This window comes from Aptenodytes patagonicus, chromosome W (assembly GCF_965638725.1).
Source record: "Aptenodytes patagonicus chromosome W, bAptPat1.pri.cur, whole genome shotgun sequence".
In the NCBI taxonomy this organism is placed as follows: domain Eukaryota; kingdom Metazoa; phylum Chordata; class Aves; order Sphenisciformes; family Spheniscidae; genus Aptenodytes; species Aptenodytes patagonicus.
This window is the reverse complement of record NC_134981.1, coordinates 23,708,429-23,732,335: the sequence shown is the minus strand read 5'-3', so window position 1 is coordinate 23,732,335 and position 23,907 is coordinate 23,708,429.

Below are 23,907 nucleotides of genomic sequence, written 5' to 3'. Positions count from 1 at the left end.
CTTGAAAACTTCATCACAGTAAAGGAGGCAAGTTGTCAGCAGCCAGTTGAGCAATGGGCGTATACTATTAAGCTGAACAATTGGAGACTTTGTCTCTATTACCTTAAGCTGAGGGGTATTTTGATGTTTGGAAATACTGTACATATTCACATGAGTAAGAGAAGAACAGGGAGATGCAAAGGAAGAGAAATGGCATTTATAGTGTGGGTTAGAGGTGAGGCTGATGGGTTTCTGATCCACCTCAGTCTTTTCTTCAGTCACATTTTCAAGATATGGATGGCCAAGGTGATGCACACAATTAGGCGATTCCTCATTTCCAGGTTTATGTGCTAACCATAGCACCAAAGTTAGAAGAGTTGATTTTTCTAAAGATACATAGCACAAACTCTTCATTGGTGTGGAAAAGGTATAACCCCAAGGCTTTCAGCATAGCTTGAATGATTTACATTGGCTCCAGAAAGTCTTCCATGGTGAACTCACATTTTCACTGTGGCAGAAAAACACAAACCATATGAAGAAGTATACGCTATCTCTCCCCACAACCATAATTTTAAGCTCATCTTCGTGAGAAGGTGCTGTTCCAGAAATAGACAAAGATTTCTGAACAATTCTTGAACATTCAGTTTTTGAACAGGAAATTGGTTCAAGACACAAGTTGTCACTGGCAGACCTCATCTATATGCAGAGAAAATAACACCTATAGCTTTCCCAAGATTAGCCCATGCTCAACATGCCTTCACTGACTACATATGTTGCCTGCAGCTGCATTTTGATTACACATACTGTATCCCCAAGCTGTCTTGCATGAGGGCATTACACAGAACGTGATGTTCCATAGGAGACTCCTTTTAACAAGAAGTCTGTCGTCTCTGCAGTATCTGTCATACCAGACATAAACCAGTGTCGATATACTATTCCACAAATAGTCCGGACCTCTCCTACCCTTCAGGCAACCTTAGATAGTCAGTGCACGCTGCCTCTGTCACAAGACCTTGAGAGAAGCAGGTGCTTCAGCACTGCCAAATTTATGGTCTTTTGTCAACTGAAAAAGAAAGATAAGTTTCATGATGAGGCAAGACCTTCCTATATTTAACCTTCTGATTTTTTTTTTTCCTTTTTCTTTTTGGCTTTGTATATCTTACCAGTGGCTCTTTATGCCCTCCCAGTGTAACTAATTGATTTCTTTCTCTTGTGATGCTTTTGTAATTGGACTGTAATAAATTATACCCTGCTGTTTAAGAATGTGTCAAATATTGTTTTAATTTGTCCAATGTAAAGAATTGAGAAACAGAGCCTGAATCATAAAATGACATAAAACTTTGCTGGTATTAAATAGTTAATAATTCTGTTTTCACTTACATCTGCATAAATCCAGTATGATTCCACTGGCCTCAAGTACTTTCTCAGTGTTTACACCAATATGAGTGATGGCAGATTTTAACTCTTCATTCCTGTGGTGAGATAGGACTACAGGCCAAGATATACAGACTATATTGGGAAAGAAATGAGTAATGCTACATAATAATTTGAAGAGACTAAATTAAAAACACTGAATGTCATGGTTGCCTGAGGATGCTGTAGACGTGAAAAGTGGTGGCTAAGAAGCACCCCTTTATCCTAACAGTGGCATGAATCTCTTCCATGAATAAAAACAAAAGTTCTTAACAGATGTTCCCCTAAACTTGGTAAACTATTCTTTCCTCTGCTGACAGGACTTAGATAGTACAAACATGCTGCCAGGCAAAGACCAGACTCTTTTCTCAAGAGAGTAATTGTCTTCCCTACCACTGTGAGTCAACCCAGTCTCTGAACTGTTCCAACTTCCTTTCTCCATAGCAGACTGGCCAACTGTGCCAAATTATGTCTCAAGGTTTTGGCAGTGACCTATTTCCCACAGAAGACCAAACAGAGAATTGCAACTCTTCATTTAAGTCACAGACTGGATTTCAACCATTGAGCTGTTTTCTACAGGATAAAAAAAATCTCATGTTTCAGCTGGTGCACAGGGACTTATTTTCATGTTATTGTGGCCATGTACCGTTGGCAGTTGTACAGGTTAAGGACAATGCAATAATCTTATGCAGGCCTTTGACAGCACTGTCCACACATCCTGTGAATAGAAGTTTTGTACTCAACTTCTTCAGAGTTTCATATCTTTTTCTTTCTTTTTTTTTTTTTTAATTCCTAAATGGTAGATTTGATGTTTTGCACTGCTTTACCCATAACAAGGAGGTGCATTTATTCTCTTTGTGCACCTATTTAAAATCCTGGGCATGGATCACTATGATCTAATCATATAGAAACAAGGAGGGTCAAAGCCTGTATTTTTTTCTCCTCCAAAATGTCAACAAAAGTCTTACGTTAACAGTGACTCATTGAAGACCATAGAACCTTAGCTGAGGCAGTTAAACTTCAAGATTTAGCTTCTAATGCTGAAAAATAACTGTTGTTTGATACCCTCTTTGGAGATTCATTATAAAGATTCCCTTTAAATGAGGAGTGGACAAGCTGCTACTTCTGGCTATACCCCAGCAGTGCAGCAGACGCTTTTGGTGGCATGTGTTACAAGTCAGGTCCCAGCTAAGGATGGCTGCTATGTACCCAGCCCTCTTCTCGGCGTGGATCCAGGACCATAGAAAGTTTCAGCACCAATGGTTTAGAAGTGGCGCCCTAAGGTGGTAAGAGCTGAACTTTGCCCATGACAAGTACGTTTGCTTATAGTTCATGTTCCTTCACTTTAATTTAGGACATGTAGAAAAGTGCATATATACCTTTGACAGATCTGATACACCTTCTGTGAATTTCCAGGCTAAATTTGGCCCACAAAGATTTGCAGCAGCGACTGTATTATACAGACTGTTTTGTTGAAGGCCTTTAATTTTGTCTTGTATCATATTCAGGTTTGTATTTCTATTTACTGGGTCTAATTTAGGAAGATTCTCTGCTTTTCTGTCCACTTCATGTACATCTTAGAAAACAGGCATTACTCAAGTAATAAAAAGCTCTAAATAAGGAAAAGACAAGCACTTTTGGAACTTTTAAATGAAAACCTGATACAGGAAGAAATGAGTCTAGCAAACTTCCTATGATGTGTTGAAAGATCAAATGGAATCAAAAGTTGAGCAGTTAATATAACACATATTTACTGTCTGTGCTGAAGAACAGCATTCTCCTTGCAAGCAGAACAATCACAACAATCCTGCAAATTTTATCACTTGATACTTCATAGTTTATTTTCCATTGTTCACATACATACATAGACAAATCTTCAAGTCTTGACCTACATTATACTCAGTCCTTGCCAAGACAAAATTCACATTAGCCCCATATTTTTGCTACTGCTAGAGCATACACAACATTAAGATTGGTATTTTCACAACTACTCTTTCTCAGTAGTATGCCTGGGATTTTGAAAGGCCTTTTGAAGGAATTCAACATCTTGCTCATAGCAAAGTTTAAAAGACAACTGTGCACCTAAATCACATAAAATACTTTGAAAACATCGCTTTAGAAGAACTAAAATGAAGTAACAGGAGTTTGGCCAGAGATAAGCAAGGTTTCAGGCAGGGGTCCTATAAAAGGTATTTAGTTTACAAGTGTTATAAAAATTTTCTTCCCTAACTATTATATCAATCAGTCTTTATAGTATGAAAGTGTATCAACTTTGTTTATATATATATATAATAGTTCACATTATACACTGTAATATAATGAGGTAGTGGAATTTTGACCAATGGCCAGCCAATGACCCAGGTCGGTCCCCCAATTTACCAGTCGATAGATATATGCTGCAAAGAGTGAGAGGGGGACTGTTAGAATGCTTAGAACTGGCAGGAAGGAAGACTGTAAATTGGGCTAAGGTCCGAGAATGCCAGCAAGGAAATGTTGAACATCCTTCTGAATGTTACACCCAATTGGTTAAACAAATAAGAATGGAGGGGTCAACCCTGAAAATGAGGAAAATCGAACTCTAATGGTATCTTTCTTTGTAGATCAGTCAGCCCCAGATATTAAAAAAATATTTTTCTAAACATATGCCTGGATGGCAGGGCAACAGATTGGATTAAATAGTCAGCATTGCTAAGTTCATGTTTAATGGAAGGGATGAAAGACAGCTGAAGCAAAAAAAAAAAAAGAGAAGAAAAGGTACAGAAAGCTAGTCTATTGGCAATGGCATTGAATAATAATCCTAGATTAAGGGGACGAGGATGTGGAAATTTCTGAGGTAGGGGCAGAGGAGAAAATTTTAGAAGCAATGGATCTCAAGAAACAGGAGACTGTTGTAATTATTGTGGACAACAAGGCCATTGGAAATGGGAGTGCCCAGTATGACAAAAAAAAAATAAAAAAATAAAGCCTTCCAAAAGGACCTCTCAATCCTATGGTGCAACCTTTCCCTGCTCTATGCAACAGGGGTAGCTAGATTTCACCCAGGATTGACAGTTAGCAGGGACCTATTGTGCAGTCACTACAGGAGCCTCTGAATACAAAATATTTCCCCCTTCTGGTCTTAAACCTTTTAATTAATGAACATAATTACCCCTGTCTAATACATACAGGGGCAACTTTTTCTACCTTAAATCAGTATACCTATTCATCCAGGCTCTCAATACCTTTTTGCATTTACTTGGGGAAAGATATAGCTAACAGACAAGGCTCCCTCAGGGCTTCGCTGGGTCCTCCACTAATTTTACTAAAATTTTCCTAAAAGATTTGCAGGATGATGTGTTTAAATAAAAATGGATCTGTTTTTGATACAATATGTTGATGATTTATTAGCAGCCAAAGAATCTTGCATAGCTGACACCCGTATGTCACTGTTTGCCTTAACTGAGAAGGGCCATCGGGCTTCTCCACATAAGTTACAATTTTTATGAGAGAAGTGTAGAATATCTGGGTTACATTCTCCAACAAGAGGAATTGTGTTTATATGAGAACCGTATTAAAGCCATTCAAAATCTTCCCCGACCAGTTACTAAAAACAAATGTGAGCCTTTTTAGGAGCTGTAGGATTCTGCTGACCCTGGATAGCTGCTTTCGAGGAAACGGCAAAACCACCGATGCAGATTATTGCTCAAGATGCTGAAGAACCTGTTCACTGGACAACAGACAAGGTAAAGACATTTGAGTTTTTGAAGCAAGCTGCACCTACTCTGGGATTGTCAGACTACGGTAAACCATTTACCTTGTTTATACGTGAAGGGAAAGGAATAGCCTCGGGGATGTTAACTAATATGCTGAACCCTGCTACTCTAATCCCTTTACCTGGGGAAGGAACTCCACATCACGATTGTGTAGTAACAACCCGTGAAGCTGAAAAGACTCAAGAAGATTTAACAGATGTGCTGTTTCTAGATCCCGATCTGGAACTATTTGTTGACGGGTCCTCATATTATCTGAACAGCAACTGGGTTACGGGTTATTCAATAACTACTGTGAATGAAGTAGTGGAGGCTTCACCACTCAGTTCGAAGCTGAGTGCACAAGCAGCAGAAATAATTGCATTAACAAAGGCCTGTCAGCTGGCCAAAAAAAAGACTGTAAATATTTATACTGATTCTTGATATGCATTTGGAGTATGCCACACTACTGGGCAGTTATGGAAGCTGCATGGGTTTATGACTTCTAGTGGAAGTAAAATATCAAATGCTCTGTAAATTACTGAACTGTTAAAAGCTATACAATTACCTGAGAAACTTGCTATCATTCATCAGCCAGCCCATACCGGTGGAAGGGCAAAAGAAGAGATAAGAAATAGTCTAACAGATATTGCTGCTAAAGCCGCAGCATGACAGCCATATGAACAACCAGGTTTACAAGCAGTCCAATGGTCCGACCTGGTGTTGCCCGCTCCTGAAAAGATATGTTTGACTGTTCCTGCTGAAGAAATTGACTCTTGGAAGAGGTATGAAGTGACCAAAGACTCCCAGGGAATATGGAGAGCAAGTATGGAAAACCTTCCTATTTTACCTTAGCAATACCTGATTCCCATAGCAAAAATGCGTCACCATCTAGGGCATTCTGGGACTGCTGCACTAGCCTAGACATTGCTGAAGAATTGGTTTGAGCCAGGAATTTATGCTGCAGCTAAATAGGTAACCATGTCTTGCACACACTACCTTTAGCTCCCTATGAAATACTATTCAAAGGACTGATGCAACTCCCCGGAACTTATGTACCCGCTCATTTAAGTTTATTAGCGGGAAATGAAAATGTGAACCAGTATATTTTTACAGGTTCAGAAATTATTAAAATACAGTCAGGCCCAGGTACAGCTAATACAACCAATACCTCTAGAAGGGGCTCTGCACCCCTTCAATCTAGGGAATTATGTTTGGGTAAAAGTACATAAAAGAAAGGATAATTTATCTCCTGGGAGGGACCATTTTTGGTATTGCTAACCTTTCTCAGCAGTAAAGGTGGAAGAAAAATCGACTTGGATCCATCACTCCCACCTGAAAGCTGTGACCGGTCTAGAATTGGAACCAGGAAACCCTCCCGCCACCGAGGCAACATCCACTGCTGCAGAGACAAAATTACCCACAGCCAGGAACTTACACAGAGCTAGTGAATCAGCTGTGGACTCGCTAACCTTGCGTAAAAATTGGACAACAAGAAAGTGGAAAGTAATTTGATACTTATGAATTGCACATGGACTGAACTTACTTAAAATTAGAGTGTAATCAAGAAATAATTGTCTTTGTTACAATATGCTGTTTGGTTTTTCTTACTAATAATAGTTTAAAAACCTTTACATAAAACCTATTAAAATGAGGCATCACACTGTAGACTGGTTCTGGGATGGAGTTTATCGGACTCTGAAAACTCCGAAACAATGTGGATATTCACAGATAAATTAACTTGGTATTCTGTAGGAAGCCATAATCGAACTAAAGATAATTGTAAAATTTTGGTTTCCTCTACGGGGCTATGGGATCCTGATTGCTCTGAGTCATCTAATCTGGGTCCAAGCCTTACCGGTTTACCTAAACAACCAGATCCGGCACATGCTAACCCTTTTGCAGGAAATAATTTACATGATTCAGATTTATTTGAGGATTATACTACCCTATTTACATAACTACTTGGGCAATATGGGATATGTGGAGAAAAGGCATTCAAGTATTTACCCTCAAACTGGGATGAGAAGTGTATTCCAGATGCACTAATATCATCTGCGCAGGTTAGAACCAATATCTTTTCTGCCTCTGTAGCTCATAACTACTGGTATATATGAGAAAAAGCGTTACAACCCTGATAGAATGTGGCACTAAATTCCACCTGTTTGTAAGAGCTTTTATCCCATGGTTAGGGGTTGCTGAACTAGAAAGAGCGATTGCAAATGTATCAATAGAACTAGAAAAAATCATTAATGTAACCACAGATAGTATTATAGCCCTACAGGAAGAAATCAAATTATTATTACAAATGGTAATACAGAATCGATTAGCCTTAGACTACCTATTAGTAGCACAGGGCAGAGTATGTGCATTATTGAATAACAGCTGCTGGGTTTATGTAAATCAAGACCAGAAAACTGAAACTGATATAAACAAGATAAAACTCATTTAAAAGTATTACATGAAATAAGACAGGGATCTCCCCTAAATCTATTTGGATGGTTCACCTCTTGGTTCCCAGACTTAGGTATAGGACTGTGGACTAAAAGAATTTTGGTTGTTGTATTCACTATCTTATTTTGCTTTGTAGTTATATATGTGTTTACAATGTTGTATTACCTTATGCACTCGACTTACTACTAAAATAATGAATAATATAATGTGACCTTGATAGTCAAAAGAAAAGGAGGGACTGTTATGAAAATCCCCTTCCCTAACTATTATATCAATCAGTCTTTATAGTATCAAAGTGTATTAACTTTGTTTATATATATATATATAAGTTCACATTATACACTGTGATGTAATGAGGTAGTGGAATTTTACTGGAGACTTTGGTATTGTTCATGCTTAAGTAAAACAAACTAAAGGACAGCCCAGCCCTGGAAATAAGGACTTTGCTTCTTGGAAGCTTAGAGCTGTCCATGAAGGATAAAGGATACCCCTGGACAACCAAGATAACGCCAGCATCCTAGCCCCTCTGACACATCTTTGAAACCCCCCCAGCATCATCTGGTGTCATAGATAAGTAACTATAGCAAGACTGACGCCAGGGACATCTGGATCATAGAATCATAGAATATCTCAAGTTGGAAGGAACCCATAAGGATCATCAAGTCCAACTCCCTGCTCCTCGCAGGACTACCTAAAACTAAACCATATGACTAAGAGCATCGTCCAGACACTCCTTGAACTCTGACAGGCTTGGTGCTGTGACCACTTCCCTGGGGAGCCTGTTCCAGTGACTGACCACCCTCTCAGTGAAGAACCTTTTCCTAATGGCCAATCTGGACTTCCCCTGATGCAGCTTCATTCCATTTCCTCGTGTCCTATCACTGGTCACCAGAGAGAAGAGATCAGCACCTCCCCCTCCGCTGCCCCCCTTGAGGAAGTTGTAGACTGCGATGAGGTCACCCCTCAGCCTTCTCTTCTCCAAGCTGAACAAGCCAAGTGACCTCAGCCGCTCCTTGAGACCTTTCACTGTCTTGGTCGCCCTCCTCTGGACATACTCTAATAGTTTGATGTCCTTCTTATATTGAGGCGCCCAAAACTGCACACAGTACTCGAGGTGGGGCCTCACCGGTGCAGTGTAGAGTGGGACAATCACCTCCCTCGACCGGCTAGCTATGCTGTGCTTGATGCACCCCAGGACACGGTTGGCCCTTTTGGCTGCCGGGACACACTGTTGACTTATATTCAACTTGCCATCAACCCAAACCCCCAGACCTCTTTCCGTGGGGCTGCTCTCCAGCCTCTCGTCCCTCAATTTGTACGTATAACCAGGATTACTCCATCCCAGGTGGAGAATCTGGCACTTGCTCTTGTTAAATTTCATACGGTTGGTGATTGCCCAGCTCTCTGTAAGGCCTCTTACCCTTGAAGGAGTCCACAGCTCCTCCTAGTTTAGTATCATCGGCAAACTTACTTAATGTACATTCGATTCCTACGTCCAGATCATTTATAAAAACATTGAAGAGCACTGGCCCTAAAATTGAGCCCTGGGGAACCCCACTGGTGACTGGCTGCCAGCCTGATGTAATCCCATTTACTATAACTCTTTGAGCCCGACCTGTCAGCCAGTTGCTCACCTAACGTATTATGGACTTGTCTAGCTGTGCGCTGGACATTTTGTCCAGAAGGATACTGTGAGAGACAGTATCAAAAGCTTTGCTAAAATCCAAAAACCCCACATCTACTGGCTTCCCTTGGTCAACTAGATGGGTGACCTTGTCATAAAATGAAATTAAGTTAGTTAAGCAGGACTTTCCCCTCGTGAACCCATGCTGGCTATGACCAATGACTGTCAATAGACAAGCAGCAAGAATGTTGCAAAAATATAGTTGCTTTGTGAAATTTTACTATGATTAGTAATCAATAATGTGGGTGTTAGTGATTAGTCAAATTGTGTTGTACCTGAATGTTTGAAGGGTATAAGAACCCTGTGTAAAACCACATTCGGGGTGCCCCAATTTGACTGGGACACCTCATGCGCATGAATAAATATTTAACCTTGTAATTCTATACTTTGTGTCCTAGCCTTTCTCCAGAGTTGGCACAGGCCAGTTACGAATTTTTGTAACACAAGCCAAAGTGAGATTCCTATGACTGTCAACCTGCCATGTGCCCCAGCTTGTAGCTGACAGTTGCACCACACTCCGTCTCGTGTCACGTTTAGATATTGGAGCAGGAGCTTTGCTGTCAGCGATGCTCAGGGAAGGTTGGCTTTAATTTCTCTCTCACAGCAGGAATGCCTGTGCAGCACAGTCAGTAGTTGAAACTTGGTCTGGTTGGTAAAAGAAGCAGGAGACACTTGTAAGATTAACAGGGAGAAGCCATTTAGCAATGTTCCTCCTCTGCTTGGAAGCCCTATTTTAATGAATGCCCTCTGAACACACCAGATGTTACTCCAACAACTCCTGAACCTCTTGCAAGTGTCATGCACAGTGCCAGGCTTTACTGGAATAAAATATGAATTCCCATGCTGTTCCTTTTGGTTTAGCAGATCTAGTTAAGTCAATGTAATAGTCACTCTTTTGATATGTGCAAATAAGTTAGTATGGCGTTTTCGCTGTAGAAATTAAGTCCCTGTTGTGGTTTAATCTCAGTCGGCAACTAAGCACCACACAGCCGCTCGCTCACTCCCCCCACAGTGGGATGGGGGAGAGAATCGGAAGGGTAAAAGTGAGAAAAACTCGTGGGTTGAGATAAAGACAGTTTAATAGGTAAAGCAAAAGCCACGCACGCAAGCAAAGCAAAACAAGGAATTCATTCACTACTTCCCATCGGCAGGCAGGTGTTCAGCCATCTCCAGGAAAGCAGGGCTCCATCATGCATAACGGTTACTTGGGAAGACAAACGCCATCACTCCAAACGTCCCCCCCTTCCTTCTTCTTCCCCCAGCTTTATATACTGAGCATGATGTCACATGGTATGGAATATCCCTTTGGCCAGTTTTGGTCAGCTGTCCTGGCTGTGCCCCCTCCCAGCTTCTTGTGCACCTCCAGCCTTCTCAGTCGGTAGAGCATGGGAAGCTGAAAAGTCCTTGAGTAGTGTAAGCATTACCTAGCAACAACTCAAACATCAGTGTGTTATCAACATTGTTCTCACCCTAAATCCAAAACACAGCACTGTACCAGCTACTAGGAAGGAAATTAACTCTATCCCTGCTGAAACCAGGACAGTATCCACCCCTTATTCTATACCATCTACATCATGCTCAGGTCCCATATTTTCCAGTGCAACCTCATTAACCACCCACCCCGCTTTCCATCCTTTGATATAACACACAGATATCATTCCCTTAGTCTATGGACCACCCTTGTGGAATGTCTGTAAAATGTCCAGAAATGTCCATGAAATATCCATTGTGTTCATTTAGTCCGTGACTTTGGGCTCCATCTGTGATGGTGGTCACTCAGGACAGGAGAGGTGGTGTGTTGTGTGGAGTTACTGGGTACCAAAGCCAGCTCAGGTCAGGTCACTGCTGCACTTGCACTGCTTCTTGTAAGGCTTGTCCTCCACTGGTTCGGGTGGTTCCTGCTATAGTAATTTCTATAACACGCAACTCAAATCATGGGTTACAACAATTTAAAGGTATTTCCCTTACAATCTCCACCCCTGGTCCCTTTGGGCCAGGTTATAGGGTTTAACATTGCAATGAACTCCTCCCCTTGCTCCTAGCCTGGCTAGCAACAAGGGGTTTCTGCTATAGTAATTCCTATAACATGCAACTCAAATCATGGGTTACAACAATTTAAAGGTATATCCATTACAATCTCCACCCCTGGTCCCTTCGGATCAAACCATAGGGTTTAACATTGCAATGAAGTCCTCCCCTTGCCCCTGCAACGGCTTGGACTTATCCACAGACTGCAGTCCCTTAGGGTAGTACCTGCTCCAAGTGGAGCCTTATCTATGAGCCACAGTCTCTCCAGGGGTACACCTGCTGCGGCATAGACTTATCCACAGTCACTTTGAGATGCACTTGTTCCAGCACGGCCTTCTCCATGGGCCACAATGCCTTCAGAGATATACCTGCTCCAGCGTGGCCTTACTCACAGCCACAGTCCCTTCAGAAGTAAACCTGCTGTAGCACAAACATAACCGCGGCCACAGACGCTTCGAGATGCACCTGCTCTGGCATGGGCTTATCCACGGCCACAGACGCTTTGGGGTGTCCTGCTCCTGCATGGACTCATCCACAGGTCACAGTCCCTTCGACTCGAGTTCACACTGGAGTTCCAGCCTGTCCAGTACAGCAGCACAGATACAGCAGCGATGCCCTGGCCATCTGCCAGCCCAGGCACATCGCCACTGCTGTTATCAGAATGTTCCCAGGCACAGTAGAATATGATGATAAGCAGTACAGCAGTACAGCAAGCAGCGAAAGCAAAAAGCAGCCACTAACAAGCACTAGACTCTAATATACAGCAAGGCAAGCAAGCCCCATGGCAAGCACGGGAGCCTGCCAATTAATAGCTAAACAGCTATAACAGGTATAAATTTGATCTAGCACATTCCAATCAAACCTGTCATTATCTCGAACCCTTCAAGCCCCACATTGGGCGCCAAAAAGGACTGTCGTGGTTTAATCTCAGTCGGCAACTAAGCACCATGCAGCCGCTCGCTCACTCCCCCCACAGTGGGATGGGGGAGAGAATCGGAAGGGTAAAAGTGAGAAAAACTCGTGGGTTGAGATAAAGACAGTTTAATAGGTAAAGCAAAAGCCATGCACGCAAGCAAAGCAAAACAAGGCATTCATTCACTACTTCCCATCGGCAGGCAGGTGTTCAGCCATCTCCAGGAAAGCAGGGCTCCATCACGCATAACGGTTACTTGGGAAGACAAAACGCCATCACTCCGAACGTCCCCCCCTTCCTTCTTCTTCCCCCAGCTTTATATACTGAGCATGACGTCACATGGTATGGAATATCCCTTTGGCCAGTTTGGGTCAGCTGTCCTGGCTGTGCCCCCCTCCCAGCTTCTTGTGCACCTCCAGCCTTCTCAGTCGGTAGAGCATGGGAAACTAAAAAGTCCTTGAGTAGTGTAAGCACTACCTAGCAACAACTAAAACATCGGTGCATTATCAACTTTGTTCTCCTCCTAAATCCAAAACACAGCACTGTACCAGCTACTAGGAAGGAAATTAACTCTATCCCTGCCGAAACCAGGACAGTCCCTAATTATGGTGATAGAGAGCTATTCTCTTGTGGCCACATTAGAATATTGAAATACTGTACTTAATCTCTACTAAAGCCCATATATGTCTGTGTGAACAGTCTTTCTTTAAAAAAACAAAACCCAAGCATCAAAACCACACATGGGCTTATGCGTTGGGAAAAAGACATGAGCAAACATCCTTATAGTATGTCCTACCATGAAGGTACTTTCTGTGAATTAGGTCATAGGATTGCAATTCTAAGCAGCTACATAATTAATTCTTCAGTTATGCAGTCCAATTACAACAAATGCTTCCTTTCTCATTTAATTAGAGATGGGTAAGCTCATTTAAGCATATTTGTATAAAATATATGCTCATTAAAGAAGTCCTGGATTTTGTTCAGCTTTGTTCAGCTTATTAGAAATGTCATGAAAAAAAGCTTTCTCACAATGCCTCTGACCTTTTTAACCCTTTAAAGACCACAATTCTGACAAAATATCAGTTATACTCAAATTACAGTACACTTGCTTCAGCCACTAAAAGAAAAAGGGTGACTGTGCTATAGTTAGCATATTTGTATGGTGTCAGAGTCCAATAATCTCTGACCAGGTTCTTTTAGATATTCCACGTGTGGAAGATGTAATGTTTAATATCAAATTTACTTGTTTAAAGATAGTTGATGTTACACACGGGATTTCTGATTTAGCAGAGTGATACAAAATATATTGCATAACACAATACAAATATAAGTTACACGTAGCAAAATATAGCAATTGCATTAAACAGTTTGTTGTGTTTTAACCCAGCAGGCAGCTAAACACCACACAGCCATTCGCTCACTCCCCCCCCAACACCAGTAGGATGGGGGAGAGAATCGGGGAAAAAAAAATAAAATTTGTGGGTTGAGATAAAGACAATTTAATAGGACAGAAAAGGAAGGGAAAATAATAATAATAATGGTAAAAGAATATACAAAATAAGTGATGTGATAACATCAGTGCTCAGAAGTATAGCTCCAGGTCCTCAAAAGAATAGGAGGGAATGATAACATCAGTGCTCAGAAGTATATGTAACACCCTGTAACAGTAATAGGAAAAGAACAGGGGCAAACCATACATCAATAGTTAACCTTTAAAGTTAACCTTTAAGAAAGACAAAAATGACTCAGACTGAAGGATGCCAAATTGAAGAGGTGAGCAAAAGGACACAGTGAGGAAGACTACTGATGACCACCAGAGGACCCTGAGAGACCACCAATGAACATAAGAGCGCATGCGTTAAAGACTTCTACATATGTTGATGAGTTCCAGGAAGTAACATGAATATGTGAATCATTTCTAGGAAATCTAATGAATATGTATATTCTAACTGTACATAACTTCTGGAGTTGAACAACTCCGCGCGCACATTAGGTTGGAGTGATCCCCTGTGTGCCCGGCGCCGCAATAAAGAATGCCTGCTTTCTAAAACACCAAATTGAGTCTTAGAGAGTTTTTTTAATCTGCCGACTTACAGTAACAGATGCGCAATGCAGTTGTTCACCACCCGCTGACCAATGCCCAGCCAGTTCCCGAGCACCGGTCACCGCCCCCCGGCCAACTCCCCCCAGTTTATGTACTGAGCATGATGCCACATGGTATGGAATAGCCCTTTGGCCAGTTTGGGTCAGCTGTCCTGGCTGTGCCCCCTCCCAGCTTCTCGCTGGCAGGGCATAAGAGGCTGAAAAGTCCTTGACTAGTGTAAGCACTACTTAGCAACAACTAAAACATTGGTGTGTTATCAACCTTATTCTCATACTAAATCCAAAACACAGCACTATACCAGCTACTAGGAAGAAAATTAACTCTGTCCCAGCTGATACCAGGACACAGTTCAATCGCAATACCAATGTGATTCCCATTGGGAATTGGGAATTCCCATTCCCTGGGGCCCGGGCCAGAGACATCACTAGGAAGCTCCCTGGTCTGGTACGGCCTTCTGATTACTACCCGCTGCTGGTTATACAGGCTGGCAGTGATGAGGTTGCAGAGAGAAGTCCTGCAGTGATCAAAAGGGACTTCAGGGCACTGGGGCGACTGGTTCAAGGATCGGGAGCACAGGTAGTGTTTTCCTCTATCCCTACAGTGGCAGGGAAGGATACTGAAAGGAGCAGGAAAACACACCTGATCAACGCGTGGCTCAGGGGCTGGTGCCATCGGAGGAATTTTGGTTTTTTTGATCATGGGGAGGTTTACATGGCACCGGGCCTGCTGGTGACAGACGGAGTCCAGCTGACTCACAAGAGAAAAAGGATCATGGCTCATGAATTGGCAGGGCTCATTGAGAGGGCTTTAAACTAGGTTCGAAGGGGGAAGGGGATAAAACCAGGCTCGCTAGAGATGAGCCGAGGGGTGGCGTGCCGATGCCGGGGGCGAAATCGATAGCCCAGCTCAAGTGCATATACACCAATGCACGCAGCATGGGCGGCAAGCAGGAGGAGCTGGAAGCCATTGTGCAGCGGGAGAGATATGACTTAGTCGCCATCACAGAAACATGGTGGGGTGACTCTCATGACTGGAGTGCTGCAATGGATGGCTATAAACTCTTCAGAAGGGACAGGCGAGGAAGGAGAGGCGGTGGGGTGGCCCTGTATGTTAGGGAGTGTTTTGATTGTCTAGAGCTCAACGATTGTGATGATGATACGGTTGAGTGTTTATGGGTAAGGATGAGGGGGAAGGCCAACGAGGCAGATATCCTGCTGGGAGTCTGTTATAGACCACCCAACCAGGATGAAGGGGCGGATGAAGCGTTCTACAAGCGGCTGGCAGAAGTCTCTCAATCACTAGCCCTTGTTCTCGTGGGGGACTTCAACTTCCCGGACATCTGCTGGAAATACAACACGGCAGAGAGGAAACAGGCTAGGAGGTTCCTGGAGTGTGTGGAAGACAACTTCCTGACACAGCTGGTAAGTGAGCCTACCAGGGGAGGTGCCTCGCTCGACCTGCTGTTTACAAACAGAGAAGGACTGGTGGGAGATGTGGTGGTCGGAGGCCGTCTTGGGCTTAGCGACCATGAAATGATAGAATTCTCGCTTCTTGGTGAAGTAAGGAGGGGGGGCAGCAAAACCGCAACCATGGACTTCCGGAGGGCGGACTTTGGCCTGTTCAGGACGTTGGTTGAGAGAGTCCCGTGGGAGACGGTCCTGAAGGGCAAAGGGGTCCAGGAAGGCTGGACGATCTTCAGGAAGGAAGTCTTAAAGGCGCAGGAGCAGGCTGTCCCTGTATGCCGTAAGAAGAACGGGTGGGGAAGACGACCGGCCTGGCTGAACGGGGAGCTCTTGCTGGGACTCAGGAAAAAAAGGAGAGTTTACCACTTGTGGAAGAAGGGGCAGGCGACTCAAGAAGAGTACAGGGATCTCGTTAGGTCATGCAGAGAGGAAATGAGAAAGGCAAAAGCCCAGCTAGAATGCAATCTGGCCGCTGTCGTTAAAGACAACAAAAAAAGTTTTTACAAATATATTAATGATAAGAAGAGAGCCAAGGAGAATCTCCATCCTTTATTGGATGCGGGGGGGAACATTGTCACTGAGGATGAGGAAAAGGCTGAGGTACTCAATGCCTTCTTTGCCTCAGTCTTTAACAGGCAGACCAGTTATCCTCAGGGTACTCGGCCCCCTGAGCTGGAACACGGGGACGGCGAGCAGGATGAACCCCCCGTAATCCAGGAGGAAGCAGTCAATGACCTGCTACGCCACCTGGATGCTCACAAGTCTATGGGGCCGGATGGGATCCACCCGAGAGTGCTGAGGGAGCTGGCGGAGGTGTTCACCAACCCGCTCTCCATCATTTATCAGCAGTCCTGGTTAACGGGGGAGGTCCCGGATGACTGGAGTCTTGCCAATGTGACGCCCATCTACAAGAAGGGCCGGAAGGAGGATCCGGGGAACTACAGGCCTGTCAGCCTGACCTCGGTGCCGGGGAAGATTATGGAGCGGTTCATCTTGAGGGCGCTCACAAGGCATGAGCGGGACAACCAGGGGATCCGGCCTAGCCAGCACGGGTTCATGAGAGGCAGGTCCTGCTTGACCAACCTGATCTCCTTCTATGACCAGGTGACCCGCCTAGTGGATGAGGGAAAGGCTGTGGATGTGGTCTACCTGGACTTCAGTAAGGCCTTTGACACCGTCTCCCACAGCATTCTCCTCGAGAAGCTGGCGGCTCACGGCTTAGACAGGTGGACTCTGCGCTGGGTCAAAAACTGGCTGGACGGCCGGGCCCAGAGAGTTGTGGTGAATGGAGTTAAATCTAGTTGGCGGCTGGTCACGAGCGGTGTTCCCCAGGGCTCAGTACTGGGGCCGGTCTTGTTCAGTATCTTTATCAATGATCTGGATGAGGGGATGGAGTGCACCCTCAGGAAGTTTGCAGACGACACCAAGTTGGGCGGGAGTGTTGATCTGCTCGAGGGTAGGAAGGCTCTGCAGAGGGACCTGGACAGGCTGGATCGATGGACCGAGGCCAACTGTATGAGGTTCAACAAGGCCAAGTGCAGGGTCCTGCACTTCGGCCACAACAACCCCATGCAGCGCTACAGGCTTGGGGAAGAGTGGCTGGAAAGCTGCCCAGCAGAGAAGGACCTGGGGGTGTTGGTTGACAGCCGGCTGAACATGAGCCGGCAGTGTGCCCAGGCGGCCAAGAAGGCCAATGGCATCCTGGCCTGTATCAGAAATAGTGTGGCCAGCAGGAGTAGGGAAGTGATCGTGCCCCTGTACTTGGCACTGGTGAGGCCGCACCTCGAATACTGTGTTCAGTTTTGGGCCCCTCACGTTGAGGTGCTGGAGCGTGTCCAGAGAAGGGCAACGAGGCTGGTGAGGGGTCTGGAGAACAAGTCTTAGGAGGAGCGGCTGAGGGAACTGGGACTGTTTAGCCTGCAGAAAAGGAGTCTGAGGGGAGACCTCATCGCTCTCTACAACTACCTGAAAGGAGGTTGTAGCGAGGTGGGTGTCGGTCTCTTTTCCGAAGTAACAAGTGATAGGACAAGAGGAAATGGCCTCAAGTTGCGCCAGGGGAGGTATAGATTGGATGTAAGGAAAAATTTCTTTACTGAAAGAGTGGTGAAACATTGGAACAGGCTGCCCAGGGAAGTGGTGGAGTCCCCATCCCTGGAGGTATTTAAAAGACGTGTAGATGAGGCACTTAGGGACATGGTTTAGTGGGCATGGTGGTGTTGGGTTGACGGTTGGACTCGATGATCTTAGAGGTCTTTTCCAACCTCAATGATTCTATGATTCTATGATTCTATGATTACCGGTCTCTATATGTTCACCGTCACGACGCTCGGTGTCCCAAATTGCTGGGAAAGAATACATGGGTTGAAGCCAAGTCATGCTCATTGCTCTCTCTGAAATTCTTTTGTTTGTTCAGTTTTTATACTCTATATTGGGCTGAGCCACATATTCACTCCCCCCATTCAGGTCTGGCTAACTCAGGGTGACATTCACACTCTTTTAATGAACTCAGGGAGAAACATTTACACCACCAGTTGACCCACTCAACTGTTGATAGCTGTTTATCTAAAACAAAGGTCACTCTCCAGTCCCCTTTTTTGTTGAGATCAAAGTCAGCTTTCTTTGCAACAGCTGTGGTCATTCACACCCTGCAGTATTCCCTGAGCTTCACGGGCACATTGCCCTTGCCCATCTCCACTGAGCCTTCTTCCATTGTAGGGGTTTACTGGTCAGTCACGCATGGAGATAAATATCTTCCACCCCCATATATCACTCCTTGTAACATCCCTCACTGTGGGCTAATGCAGCTGATGACTGGTTCCTAGAGTTCACTTATCCTCTTTTCAGAGCTGGCAGCAGAATGAAAGAGAAACTCTAGGGTTGACACACACTCTGTATTTACTGAGAAAAAAGCAGGGGACCTATGAACCAGTATTCCCTCTGCAGGGAATGATGTAGAAAGATTTATATGAAAGCCATAGAGTATGAAGCCACAGAGGGCACAAAGTTTGTTTAATTGTCCAAAGGAAAGACAATGCCAATAATTTGATCATATTGTGTTCTCTTTCTCTGCTCTTACATTAATTATTTCTTTAGTGAGCTTATTTATTCAGTACAATAGTTCAGTTTTGTGGCAAAACACCTGAATGAATCTCACACTGAAATGTGCCTTGAGGTATGAAATAATTTATTCAAACCATACCTACAGAAATTTGAACCCTCCATGTTTATGATGAGGGTGGATTTTCTCCTGCCATGCTTCTTAGGCCTGAGGTCCTTGAAGTGAAAGGGAGGAAGGACTGAATCACGTTCCAGGCTATATGTGGGCACAGAGAAATGATGCATTACTGGTATATCAGGCACGGCTGAAAACACCCAAGCTTTAGCAGAAGTCATGGAGCAGAGGGAATGCCAAAGAAACAAGAGATCAGATGGCTAGAAAAGGCACAAGGGCAGATTGTCAAAGGTTAGAATCTAAGTTATTCCTTCTTGGGCTGCACACTCATCCATTCCGTCAGCAAAATGAACAAATGCAAACCACAGGCGCACACAAAATAGGGAACTGCAATCTGAGTTGAATGAGTTTTTAGGCACACAATGACTATTTTACAATTACAAATCTGCCTTTTTCTCATGGAGGTGAGAGAGACTAAGTATGCAAGGAGTGTCCATTCAAATATTGTGTGCACAAACACAGCCCTTGCCCTTTGAGATCTTGGCCTTAAATGCCTCAAATTTCTGCTGAAATAGATAGAGTTAATTTCTCCTAGTAGCTAGTACAGTACTGTGTTTTGGATTTAGGATGAGAACAAAGTTGATAACGCACCGATGTTTTAGTTGTTGCTAGGTAGTGCTTACACTAGCCAAGGACTTTTTAGTTTCCCATGCTCTACCGACTGAGAAGGCTGCAGGTGCACAAGAAGCTGGGAGGGGGGCACAGCCAAACTGGCCAAAGAAACATTCCATACCACGTGACGTCATGCTCAGTACATAAACTGGGGAAAGCTGGCCGGGGGGGCCGCTGCTCGGGGACTGGCTGGGCATCGGTCGGCGGGTGGTGAGCAATTGTACTGTGCATCACTTGCTTTGTGTATCATCATTATTATTATTACATTATTATTATTTTATTTCAATTATTAAACTGTTTTTATCTCAACCCACGAGTTTTTTCTCGCTTCTACTCTTCCAATTCTCTCCCCCATCCCACTGGGGGGGTGGGAGGAGTGAGCGAGCGGCTGTGTGGTGCTCAGTTGCCGACTGAAGTTAAACCACAACAGTCCTTTTTGGCGCCCAACGTGGGGCTCGAAGGGTTTGAGATAATAACAGATTAACCGGAGTGTATTAAGGAACTTCTATCTGTCTAACAGTTGTGGGTCACAATGTTGGTTCCTCTGTTCTCGATATTGATTTGTGTAATCTGCGTCGTGCTCGTTTTTTTGCTGTACGTGTTAAAGATTGGTATTGGTTTTTGCAGTTTGCTGTGGTCTGCAGTGATTGGTGATGTTCCGCTTGGGAGGTTTATTTTAAAAACATTGACCTTGGTCTTAATTTGGTATCTGAATTTTGCAATGAAGCCGTTACTGTACCACGGATACCATTTCGTGGAGAAAACTAGCAATTGCAGTAACTTTTCTGAGAGTTTTTTTACAGAGGAAATGCAGAATGGCAGCGTCACTACCTTCTTCTATGATGTTTCCTCCTTCATTAGAGTAACTTTTCAGTATTTTGAACAGCCTTGGGTAGTTAAGATACTTCTGTTGGTACTTCTTGGGAATATTGTTTCCGTTTTGTCTAAAGTTAATAAGCAATTTAAGAATAGCACCCAGATATCTGCCCCAAGGCTGAATAATTATGAGTGGCAGGGTGTGTGGGATAGGATGGGCAAGCACCTAGGCCAATGGGCACCCCCAGTGTTTTGGAACTTCACCCCTGAGCAAGTGCAGAATCCTGAAGAGTTAGTAGAATATTTGGACAAAGTATGCTGACACCCTGGCAACTCCAGAGAGATGCAGATCATTGCAACGTGCTGGGGCCTGGCCCATGCCTACCGAGCCCTGTTCAACACCATTCAGTACCCTCAAGGGGAAGAGGTGGTCTCTGGATGGGATGGTAAAACGACACGCACTGCGGCCACTCAGACCCCAGCGACAGGCCCTGCGGCCACTCCGACCCCAGCAACAGGCCCTGCGGCCACTCCGACCCCGGCGACAGGCCCTGCGGCCACTCTGACCCCAGTGACAGGCCCTGCAGCCACTCAGACCCTGGCGACAGGCCCTGCGGCCACTCAGACCCCGGCGACAGGCATTGCGGCTACTCAGACCCGGGCAACATGCCCTGTGGCTGAAGCAAAAAGTCAATCTGTGCCAGTATCAGTCGCCCCTGTACACAAGAAGAAACCTTGGAAGCGGAAGTTGGCTCGTTTAGTAAGGGAGGAAGAAACTTCCTCTAAAAGGGAGCCGGAGGAAGAAGTGGACGAGGCAGACTACCCTGGAGAAGGGCCATCAGGAGAACGGGAGGAGGAGGGCCGGCAACTGCTCAGGGAGGAAGAAGAGGAAGAACTCATAAACGAGGCAGTGACCACCCGATCTCTATCCCTGAGTGAGCTGCGAGATATACGAAAAGATTTCAGCCGTCGTCCAGGCGAGCATATTGTCACCTGGCTGCTCCGATGCTAGGATAATGGGGCCAGTAGCCTGGAATTAGAGGGTAGGGAAGCCAAGCAGCTGGGATCCCTTTCCACGGAAGGGGGCATTGACAAAGCGACTGGAAAAGGGACACGAGTCCTCAGCCTTTGGAGGCGACTCCTGTCAAGCGTGAAGGAAAGGTATCCCTTTAAGGAAGATGTCATATGTCGCCCAGGCAAGTGGATCACCATGGAGAAGGGTATCCAGTACCTGAGGGAATTAGCTGTGCTGGAGGTGACTTATGGTGACCTGAACAATGAACAGCTATCCAAAGATCCAGATGAAGTCAAGTGCACACGACCCATGTGGCGGAAGTTTGTACGGAGCGCACCACCGTCATATGCCAATTCACTGGCAGTGATGACCTGGAAAGATGGAGAGGAACAAACAGTGGATGAATTAGCTAGTCAACTCCGGCAATATGAGGAAAGTCATTCTTCCTCCCTCGTCTCGGCTGTGGAGAAACTGTCCGAAAAACTGTCCCGGGAGTTCCAGCAACTCAGAGAGGATAGGTCCTACTCCCCACCTGTACAGACCAATATCTCGGCTATTAGGAGTCAGCGTTCTTTTGCACAAGAGAGAGAATATAAAGGGTACACACCACGGGGCACCCTATGGTTTTACCTGCGTGACCACGGAGAGGACATGAGGAAGTGGGATGGGAAACCTACCGCAGCCCTAGGGGCACGGGTACGCGAGTTGCAAGGGAAAACAATCACAGAAAGGGGTTCTTCCAGGAAAATTGCTGCTCCAGTTTCCAGCGGGCAGTTCCCCAGAGAGAGTAGAAGGGCTGATCTTACTTCTGATCTTAATGAAGAAACTTCTGACTCGTATTTACAAGAAAAGTGAAACGAATACTGTGATGAGGACTAGAGGGGACCTGCTTCTAGCCAGGAGGAGGAAAGGGACAACCCATCTGTATTTCTGGAGTGATGGGGGGATCCCAACAGCTAACTGTATTGGAGGCTGAAGTGAGCCTAACTGGGAATGGGTGGCAGAAGCCCCCCATTGTGACTGGCCCAGAGGCTCCGTGCATCCTTGGCATAGACTACCTCAGGAGAGGGTATTTCAAGGACCCAAAAGGGTACAGGTGGGCTTTTGGTATAGCTGCCTTGGAGACGGAAGAAATTAAACAGCTGTCCACCTTGCCTGGTCTCTCGGAGGATTCCTCTGTTGTGGGGTTGCTGAGGGTCGAAGACCAACAGGTGCCAATCGCTACCACCACGGTGCACCGGCGGCAATATCGCACCAACCGAGACTCCCTGATTCCCATCCATAAGCTGATTCGTCGACTGGAGAGCCAAGGAGTGATCAGCAAGACTCGTTCACCCTTTAACAGTCCCATATGGCCAGTGCGGAAGTCTAATGGAGAGTGGAGACTAACAGTAGACTATCGTGGCCTGAATGAAGTCACACCACCACTGAGTGCTGCTGTGCCAGACATGCTAGAACTTCAATATGAATTGGAGTCAAAGGCAGCCAAGTGGTATGCCACAGCTGATATTGCTAATGCATTTTTCTCAATCCCTTTGACAGCAGAGTGCAGGCCACAGTTTGCTTTCACTTGGAGGGGCCTCCAGTACACCTGGAACGGACTGCCCCAGGGGTGGAAACACAGCCCCACCATTTGCCATGGACTGATCCAGACTGCACTGGAACAGGGTGAGGCTCCGGAACACCTGCAATCCATTGATGACATCATCGTGTGGGGCAACACAGCAGGAGAAGTTTTTGAGAAAGGGAAGGAAATAGTCCAAATCCTGCTGAAGGCTGGTTTTGCCATAAAACAAAGTAAGGTCAAGGGACCTGCACAGGAGATCCAGTTTTTAGGAATAAAATGGCAAGATGGACGTCGTCAGATCCCAATGGATGTGATCAACAAAATAACAGCCATGTCTCCACCAACTAGCAAAAAGGAAACACAGGCTTTCTTAGGCGTCATGGGTTTTTGGAGAATGCATATTCCAAATTACAGTCTGATCATAAGCCCTCTCTGTCAAGTGACCCGAAAGAAGAACGATTTCAAATGGGGCCCTGAGCAACGACAAGCTTTTGAACAAATTAAACGGGAGATAGTTCATGCAGTAGCCCTGGGGCCAGTCCGGGCAGGGCAAGAGGTAAAAAATGTGTTCTACACCGCAGCCGGGGAGAACGGCCCTACCTGGAGCCTCTGGCAGAAAGCACCAGGGGAGACTCGAGGTCGACCCCTAGGGTTTTGGAGTCGGGGATACAGAGGATCCGAGGCCCGCTATACTCCAACTGAAAAAGAGATATTAGCAGCATATGAAGGGGTTCGAGCTGCTTCAGAAGTGATCGGCACTGAAGCACAGCTCCTCCTGGCATCCCGACTGCCGGTGCTAGGCTGGATGTTCAGAGGGAGGGTCCCCTGTACACATCATGCAACTGATGCTACGTGGAGGAAGTGGGTCGCACTGATCACACAACGGGCTTGAACAGGAA